A 9,613-nucleotide genomic window follows, 5' to 3' on the forward strand; every position below is an offset into this window, starting at 1 on the left:
ATGATTACCGACAGTGGGATTAGCATTTCCGTATCCTATATACTAATGTCTAGAGATGCTTGGGTACCACACGTCGTTATACGGCGACGTGACACATATACCGAAATTCGCATACGTCGATTACATTTTTTGACAAATTTCATGTTATAACGCGTATTTAAACATAGTAAAAACGTTATATTCTTGTTATATTCTTCATTCTGCGTCGATAGAATGTAAAATCATTGAAATCGGACGAGATTTCAATTTTTCATTTTTCGTCGATACGCGTATATGAGCGAAAAATCGCATATACAAAATGAAACAATGTTAAAAACTTCGATTCCACTATAAAATTGATGTTTGATCTTATGAAATGCAATGTTCTGAATCGATTGGTAACATTTTTCAATCTGTGGCACAAGTATTTAGAAAGATTTCACGATTTTATCTTCTCATATACCGAAATTCGCATACGCCGATTACATTTTTCGACAAATTTCATGTTATAACGCGTATTTACACATAGTAAAAACGTTATATTCTTGTTATATTCTTCATTCTGCGTCGATAGAATGTAAAATCATTGAAATCGGACGAGATTTCAATTTTTCATTTTTCGTCGATACGCGTATATGAGCGAAAAATCGTATATACGAAATGAAACAATGTTAAAAACTTCGATTCCACTATAAAATTGATGTTTGATCTTATGAAATGCAATGTTCTGAATCGATTGGTAACATTTTTCAATCTGTGGCACAAGTATTTAGAAAGATTTCACGATTTTATCTTCTCATATACCGAAATTCGCATACGCCGATTACATTTTTCGACAAATTTCATGTTATAACGCGTATTTACACATAGTAAAAACGTTATATTCTTGTTATATTCTTCATTCTGCGTCGATAGAATGTAAAATCATTGAAATCGGACGAGATTTCAATTTTTCATTTTTCGTCGATACGCGTATATGAGCGAAAAATCGTATATACGAAATGAAACAATGTTAAAAACTTCGATTCCACTATAAAATTGATGTTTGATCTTATGAAATGCAATGTTCTGAATCGATTGGTAACATTTTTCAATCTGTGGCACAAGTATTTAGAAAGATTTCACGATTTTATCTTCTCATATACCGAAATTCGCATACGTCGATTACATTTTTCGACAAATTTCATGTTATAACGCGTATTTACACATAGTAAAAACGTTATATTCTTGTTATATTCTTCATTCTGCGTCGATAGAATGTAAAATCATTGAAATCGGACGAGATTTCAATTTTTCATTTTTCGTCGATACGCGTATATGAGCGAAAAATCGTATATACGAAATGAAACAATGTTAAAAACTTCGATTCCACTATAAAATTGATGTTTGATCTTATGAAATGCAATGTTCTGAATCGATTGGTAACATTTTTCAATCTGTGGCACAAGTATTTAGAAAGATTTCACGATTTTATCTTCTCATATACCGAAATTCGCATACGTCGATTACATTTTTCGACAAATTTCATGTTATAACGCGTATTTACACATAGTAAAAACGTTATATTCTTGTTATATTCTTCATTCTGCGTCGATAGAATGTAAAATCATTGAAATCGGACGAGATTTCAATTTTTCATTTTTCGTCGATACGCGTATATGAGCGAAAAATCGTATATACGAAATGAAACAATGTTAAAAACTTCGATTCCACTATAAAATTGATGTTTGATCTTATGAAATGCAATGTTCTGAATCGATTGGTAACATTTTTCAATCTGTGGCACAAGTATTTAGAAAGATTTCACGATTTTATCTTCTCATATACCGAAATTCGCATACGTCGATTACATTTTTCGACAAATTTCATGTTATAACGCGTATTTACACATAGTAAAAACGTTATATTCTTGTTATATTCTTCATTCTGCGTCGATAGAATGTAAAATCATTGAAATCGGACGAGATTTCAATTTTTCATTTTTCGTCGATACGCGTATATGAGCGAAAAATCGTATATACGAAATGAAACAATGTTAAAAACTTCGATTCCACTATAAAATTGATGTTTGATCTTATGAAATGCAATGTTCTGAATCGATTGGTAACATTTTTCAATCTGTGGCACAAGTATTTAGAAAGATTTCACGATTTTATCTTCTCATATACCGAAATTCGCATACGTCGATTACATTTTTCGACAAATTTCATGTTATAACGCGTATTTACACATAGTAAAAACGTTATATTCTTGTTATATTCTTCATTCTGCGTCGATAGAATGTAAAATCATTGAAATCGGACGAGATTTCAATTTTTCATTTTTCGTCGATACGCGTATATGAGCGAAAAATCGTATATACGAAATGAAACAATGTTAAAAACTTCGATTCCACTATAAAATTGATGTTTGATCTTATGAAATGCAATGTTCTGAATCGATTGGTAACATTTTTCAATCTGTGGCACAAGTATTTAGAAAGATTTCACGATTTTATCTTCTCATATACCGAAATTCGCATACGTCGATTACATTTTTCGACAAATTTCATGTTATAACGCGTATTTACACATAGTAAAAACGTTATATTCTTGTTATATTCTTCATTCTGCGTCGATAGAATGTAAAATCATTGAAATCGGACGAGATTTCAATTTTTCATTTTTCGTCGATACGCGTATATGAGCGAAAAATCGTATATACGTAATGAAACAATGTTAAAAACTTCGATTCCACTATAAAATTGATGTTTGATCTTATGAAATGCAATGTTCTGAATCGATTGGTAACATTTTTCAATCTGTGGCACAAGTATTTAGAAAGATTTCACGATTTTATCTTCTCATATACCGAAATTCGCATACGTCGATTACATTTTTCGACAAATTTCATGTTATAACGCGTATTTACACATAGTAAAAACGTTATATTCTTGTTATATTCTTCATTCTGCGTCGATAGAATGTAAAATCATTGAAATCGGACGAGATTTCAATTTTTCATTTTTCGTCGATACGCGTATATGAGCGAAAAATCGTATATACGAAATGAAACAATGTTAAAAACTTCGATTCCACTATAAAATTGATATTTGATCTTATGAAATGCAATGTTCTGAATCGATTGGTAACATTTTTCAATCTGTGGCACAAGTATTTAGAAAGATTTCACGATTTTATCTTCTCATATACCGAAATTCGCATACGTCGATTACATTTTTCGACAAATTTCATGTTATAACGCGTATTTACACATAGTAAAAACGTTATATTCTTGTTATATTCTTCATTCTGCGTCGATAGAATGTAAAATCATTGAAATCGGACGAGATTTCAATTTTTCATTTTTCGTCGATACGCGTATATGAGCGAAAAATCGTATATACGAAATGAAACAATGTTAAAAACTTCGATTCCACTATAAAATTGATGTTTGATCTTATGAAATGCAATGTTCTGAATCGATTGGTAACATTTTTCAATCTGTGGCACAAGTATTTAGAAAGATTTCACGATTTTATCTTCTCATATACCGAAATTCGCATACGTCGATTACATTTTTCGACAAATTTCATGTTATAACGCGTATTTACACATAGTAAAAACGTTATATTCTTGTTATATTCTTCATTCTGCGTCGATAGAATGTAAAATCATTGAAATCGGACGAGATTTCAATTTTTCATTTTTCGTCGATACGCGTATATGAGCGAAAAATCGTATATACGAAATGAAACAATGTTAAAAACTTCGATTCCACTATAAAATTGATGTTTGATCTTATGAAATGCAATGTTCTGAATCGATTGGTAACATTTTTCAATCTGTGGCACAAGTATTTAGAAAGATTTCACGATTTTATCTTCTCATATACCGAAATTCGCATACGTCGATTACATTTTTCGACAAATTTCATGTTATAACGCGTATTTACACATAGTAAAAACGTTATATTCTTGTTATATTCTTCATTCTGCGTCGATAGAATGTAAAATCATTGAAATCGGACGAGATTTCAATTTTTCATTTTTCGTCGATACGCGTATATGAGCGAAAAATCGTATATACGAAATGAAACAATGTTAAAAACTTCGATTCCACTATAAAATTGATGTTTGATCTTATGAAATGCAATGTTCTGAATCGATTGGTAACATTTTTCAATCTGTGGCACAAGTATTTAGAAAGATTTCACGATTTTATCTTCTCATATACCGAAATTCGCATACGTCGATTACATTTTTCGACAAATTTCATGTTATAACGCGTATTTACACATAGTAAAAACGTTATATTCTTGTTATATTCTTCATTCTGCGTCGATAGAATGTAAAATCATTGAAATCGGACGAGATTTCAATTTTTCATTTTTCGTCGATACGCGTATATGAGCGAAAAATCGTATATACGTAATGAAACAATGTTAAAAACTTCGATTCCACTATAAAATTGATGTTTGATCTTATGAAATGCAATGTTCTGAATCGATTGGTAACATTTTTCAATCTGTGGCACAAGTATTTAGAAAGATTTCACGATTTTATCTTCTCATATACCGAAATTCGCATACGTCGATTACATTTTTCGACAAATTTCATGTTATAACGCGTATTTACACATAGTAAAAACGTTATATTCTTGTTATATTCTTCATTCTGCGTCGATAGAATGTAAAATCATTGAAATCGGACGAGATTTCAATTTTTCATTTTTCGTCGATACGCGTATATGAGCGAAAAATCGTATATACGAAATGAAACAATGTTAAAAACTTCGATTCCACTATAAAATTGATGTTTGATCTTATGAAATGCAATGTTCTGAATCGATTGGTAACATTTTTCAATCTGTGGCACAAGTATTTAGAAAGATTTCACGATTTTATCTTCTCATATACCGAAATTCGCATACGTCGATTACATTTTTCGACAAATTTCATGTTATAACGCGTATTTACACATAGTAAAAACGTTATATTCTTGTTATATTCTTCATTCTGCGTCGATAGAATGTAAAATCATTGAAATCGGACGAGATTTCAATTTTTCATTTTTCGTCGATACGCGTATATGAGCGAAAAATCGTATATACGAAATGAAACAATGTTAAAAACTTCGATTCCACTATAAAATTGATGTTTGATCTTATGAAATGCAATGTTCTGAATCGATTGGTAACATTTTTCAATCTGTGGCACAAGTATTTAGAAAGATTTCACGATTTTATCTTCTCATATACCGAAATTCGCATACGTCGATTACATTTTTCGACAAATTTCATGTTATAACGCGTATTTACACATAGTAAAAACGTTATATTCTTGTTATATTCTTCATTCTGCGTCGATAGAATGTAAAATCATTGAAATCGGACGAGATTTCAATTTTTCATTTTTCGTCGATACGCGTATATGAGCGAAAAATCGTATATACGAAATGAAACAATGTTAAAAACTTCGATTCCACTATAAAATTGATGTTTGATCTTATGAAATGCAATGTTCTGAATCGATTGGTAACATTTTTCAATCTGTGGCACAAGTATTTAGAAAGATTTCACGATTTTATCTTCTCATATACCGAAATTCGCATACGTCGATTACATTTTTCGACAAATTTCATGTTATAACGCGTATTTACACATAGTAAAAACGTTATATTCTTGTTATATTCTTCATTCTGCGTCGATAGAATGTAAAATCATTGAAATCGGACGAGATTTCAATTTTTCATTTTTCGTCGATACGCGTATATGAGCGAAAAATCGTATATACGAAATGAAACAATGTTAAAAACTTCGATTCCACTATAAAATTGATGTTTGATCTTATGAAATGCAATGTTCTGAATCGATTGGTAACATTTTTCAATCTGTGGCACAAGTATTTAGAAAGATTTCACGATTTTATCTTCTCATATACCGAAATTCGCATACGTCGATTACATTTTTCGACAAATTTCATGTTATAACGCGTATTTACACATAGTAAAAACGTTATATTCTTGTTATATTCTTCATTCTGCGTCGATAGAATGTAAAATCATTGAAATCGGACGAGATTTCAATTTTTCATTTTTCGTCGATACGCGTATATGAGCGAAAAATCGTATATACGTAATGAAACAATGTTAAAAACTTCGATTCCACTATAAAATTGATGTTTGATCTTATGAAATGCAATGTTCTGAATCGATTGGTAACATTTTTCAATCTGTGGCACAAGTATTTAGAAAGATTTCACGATTTTATCTTCTCATATACCGAAATTCGCATACGTCGATTACATTTTTCGACAAATTTCATGTTATAACGCGTATTTACACATAGTAAAAACGTTATATTCTTGTTATATTCTTCATTCTGCGTCGATAGAATGTAAAATCATTGAAATCGGACGAGATTTCAATTTTTCATTTTTCGTCGATACGCGTATATGAGCGAAAAATCGTATATACGAAATGAAACAATGTTAAAAACTTCGATTCCACTATAAAATTGATGTTTGATCTTATGAAATGCAATGTTCTGAATCGATTGGTAACATTTTTCAATCTGTGGCACAAGTATTTAGAAAGATTTCACGATTTTATCTTCTCATATACCGAAATTCGCATACGTCGATTACATTTTTCGACAAATTTCATGTTATAACGCGTATTTACACATAGTAAAAACGTTATATTCTTGTTATATTCTTCATTCTGCGTCGATAGAATGTAAAATCATTGAAATCGGACGAGATTTCAATTTTTCATTTTTCGTCGATACGCGTATATGAGCGAAAAATCGTATATACGAAATGAAACAATGTTAAAAACTTCGATTCCACTATAAAATTGATGTTTGATCTTATGAAATGCAATGTTCTGAATCGATTGGTAACATTTTTCAATCTGTGGCACAAGTATTTAGAAAGATTTCACGATTTTATCTTCTCATATACCGAAATTCGCATACGTCGATTACATTTTTCGACAAATTTCATGTTATAACGCGTATTTACACATAGTAAAAACGTTATATTCTTGTTATATTCTTCATTCTGCGTCGATAGAATGTAAAATCATTGAAATCGGACGAGATTTCAATTTTTCATTTTTCGTCGATACGCGTATATGAGCGAAAAATCGTATATACGAAATGAAACAATGTTAAAAACTTCGATTCCACTATAAAATTGATGTTTGATCTTATGAAATGCAATGTTCTGAATCGATTGGTAACATTTTTCAATCTGTGGCACAAGTATTTAGAAAGATTTCACGATTTTATCTTCTCATATACCGAAATTCGCATACGTCGATTACATTTTTCGACAAATTTCATGTTATAACGCGTATTTACACATAGTAAAAACGTTATATTCTTGTTATATTCTTCATTCTGCGTCGATAGAATGTAAAATCATTGAAATCGGACGAGATTTCAATTTTTCATTTTTCGTCGATACGCGTATATGAGCGAAAAATCGTATATACGAAATGAAACAATGTTAAAAACTTCGATTCCACTATAAAATTGATGTTTGATCTTATGAAATGCAATGTTCTGAATCGATTGGTAACATTTTTCAATCTGTGGCACAAGTATTTAGAAAGATTTCACGATTTTATCTTCTCATATACCGAAATTCGCATACGTCGATTACATTTTTCGACAAATTTCATGTTATAACGCGTATTTACACATAGTAAAAACGTTATATTCTTGTTATATTCTTCATTCTGCGTCGATAGAATGTAAAATCATTGAAATCGGACGAGATTTCAATTTTTCATTTTTCGTCGATACGCGTATATGAGCGAAAAATCGTATATACGAAATGAAACAATGTTAAAAACTTCGATTCCACTATAAAATTGATGTTTGATCTTATGAAATGCAATGTTCTGAATCGATTGGTAACATTTTTCAATCTGTGGCACAAGTATTTAGAAAGATTTCACGATTTTATCTTCTCATATACCGAAATTCGCATACGTCGATTACATTTTTCGACAAATTTCATGTTATAACGCGTATTTACACATAGTAAAAACGTTATATTCTTGTTATATTCTTCATTCTGCGTCGATAGAATGTAAAATCATTGAAATCGGACGAGATTTCAATTTTTCATTTTTCGTCGATACGCGTATATGAGCGAAAAATCGTATATACGAAATGAAACAATGTTAAAAACTTCGATTCCACTATAAAATTGATGTTTGATCTTATGAAATGCAATGTTCTGAATCGATTGGTAACATTTTTCAATCTGTGGCACAAGTATTTAGAAAGATTTCACGATTTTATCTTCTCATATACCGAAATTCGCATACGTCGATTACATTTTTCGACAAATTTCATGTTATAACGCGTATTTACACATAGTAAAAACGTTATATTCTTGTTATATTCTTCATTCTGCGTCGATAGAATGTAAAATCATTGAAATCGGACGAGATTTCAATTTTTCATTTTTCGTCGATACGCGTATATGAGCGAAAAATCGTATATACGAAATGAAACAATGTTAAAAACTTCGATTCCACTATAAAATTGATGTTTGATCTTATGAAATGCAATGTTCTGAATCGATTGGTAACATTTTTCAATCTGTGGCACAAGTATTTAGAAAGATTTCACGATTTTATCTTCTCATATACCGAAATTCGCATACGTCGATTACATTTTTCGACAAATTTCATGTTATAACGCGTATTTACACATAGTAAAAACGTTATATTCTTGTTATATTCTTCATTCTGCGTCGATAGAATGTAAAATCATTGAAATCGGACGAGATTTCAATTTTTCATTTTTCGTCGATACGCGTATATGAGCGAAAAATCGTATATACGAAATGAAACAATGTTAAAAACTTCGATTCCACTATAAAATTGATGTTTGATCTTATGAAATGCAATGTTCTGAATCGATTGGTAACATTTTTCAATCTGTGGCACAAGTATTTAGAAAGATTTCACGATTTTATCTTCTCATATACCGAAATTCGCATACGTCGATTACATTTTTCGACAAATTTCATGTTATAACGCGTATTTACACATAGTAAAAACGTTATATTCTTGTTATATTCTTCATTCTGCGTCGATAGAATGTAAAATCATTGAAATCGGACGAGATTTCAATTTTTCATTTTTCGTCGATACGCGTATATGAGCGAAAAATCGTATATACGAAATGAAACAATGTTAAAAACTTCGATTCCACTATAAAATTGATGTTTGATCTTATGAAATGCAATGTTCTGAATCGATTGGTAACATTTTTCAATCTGTGGCACAAGTATTTAGAAAGATTTCACGATTTTATCTTCTCATATACCGAAATTCGCATACGTCGATTACATTTTTCGACAAATTTCATGTTATAACGCGTATTTACACATAGTAAAAACGTTATATTCTTGTTATATTCTTCATTCTGCGTCGATAGAATGTAAAATCATTGAAATCGGACGAGATTTCAATTTTTCATTTTTCGTCGATACGCGTATATGAGCGAAAAATCGTATATACGAAATGAAACAATGTTAAAAACTTCGATTCCACTATAAAATTGATGTTTGATCTTATGAAATGCAATGTTCTGAATCGATTGGTAACATTTTTCAATCTGTGGCACAAGTA

Source organism: Vespa mandarinia, unplaced genomic scaffold, assembly GCF_050613455.1.
Source record: "Vespa mandarinia isolate Hongniang unplaced genomic scaffold, ASM5061345v1 scaffold_54, whole genome shotgun sequence".
Taxonomy (NCBI): domain Eukaryota; kingdom Metazoa; phylum Arthropoda; class Insecta; order Hymenoptera; family Vespidae; genus Vespa; species Vespa mandarinia.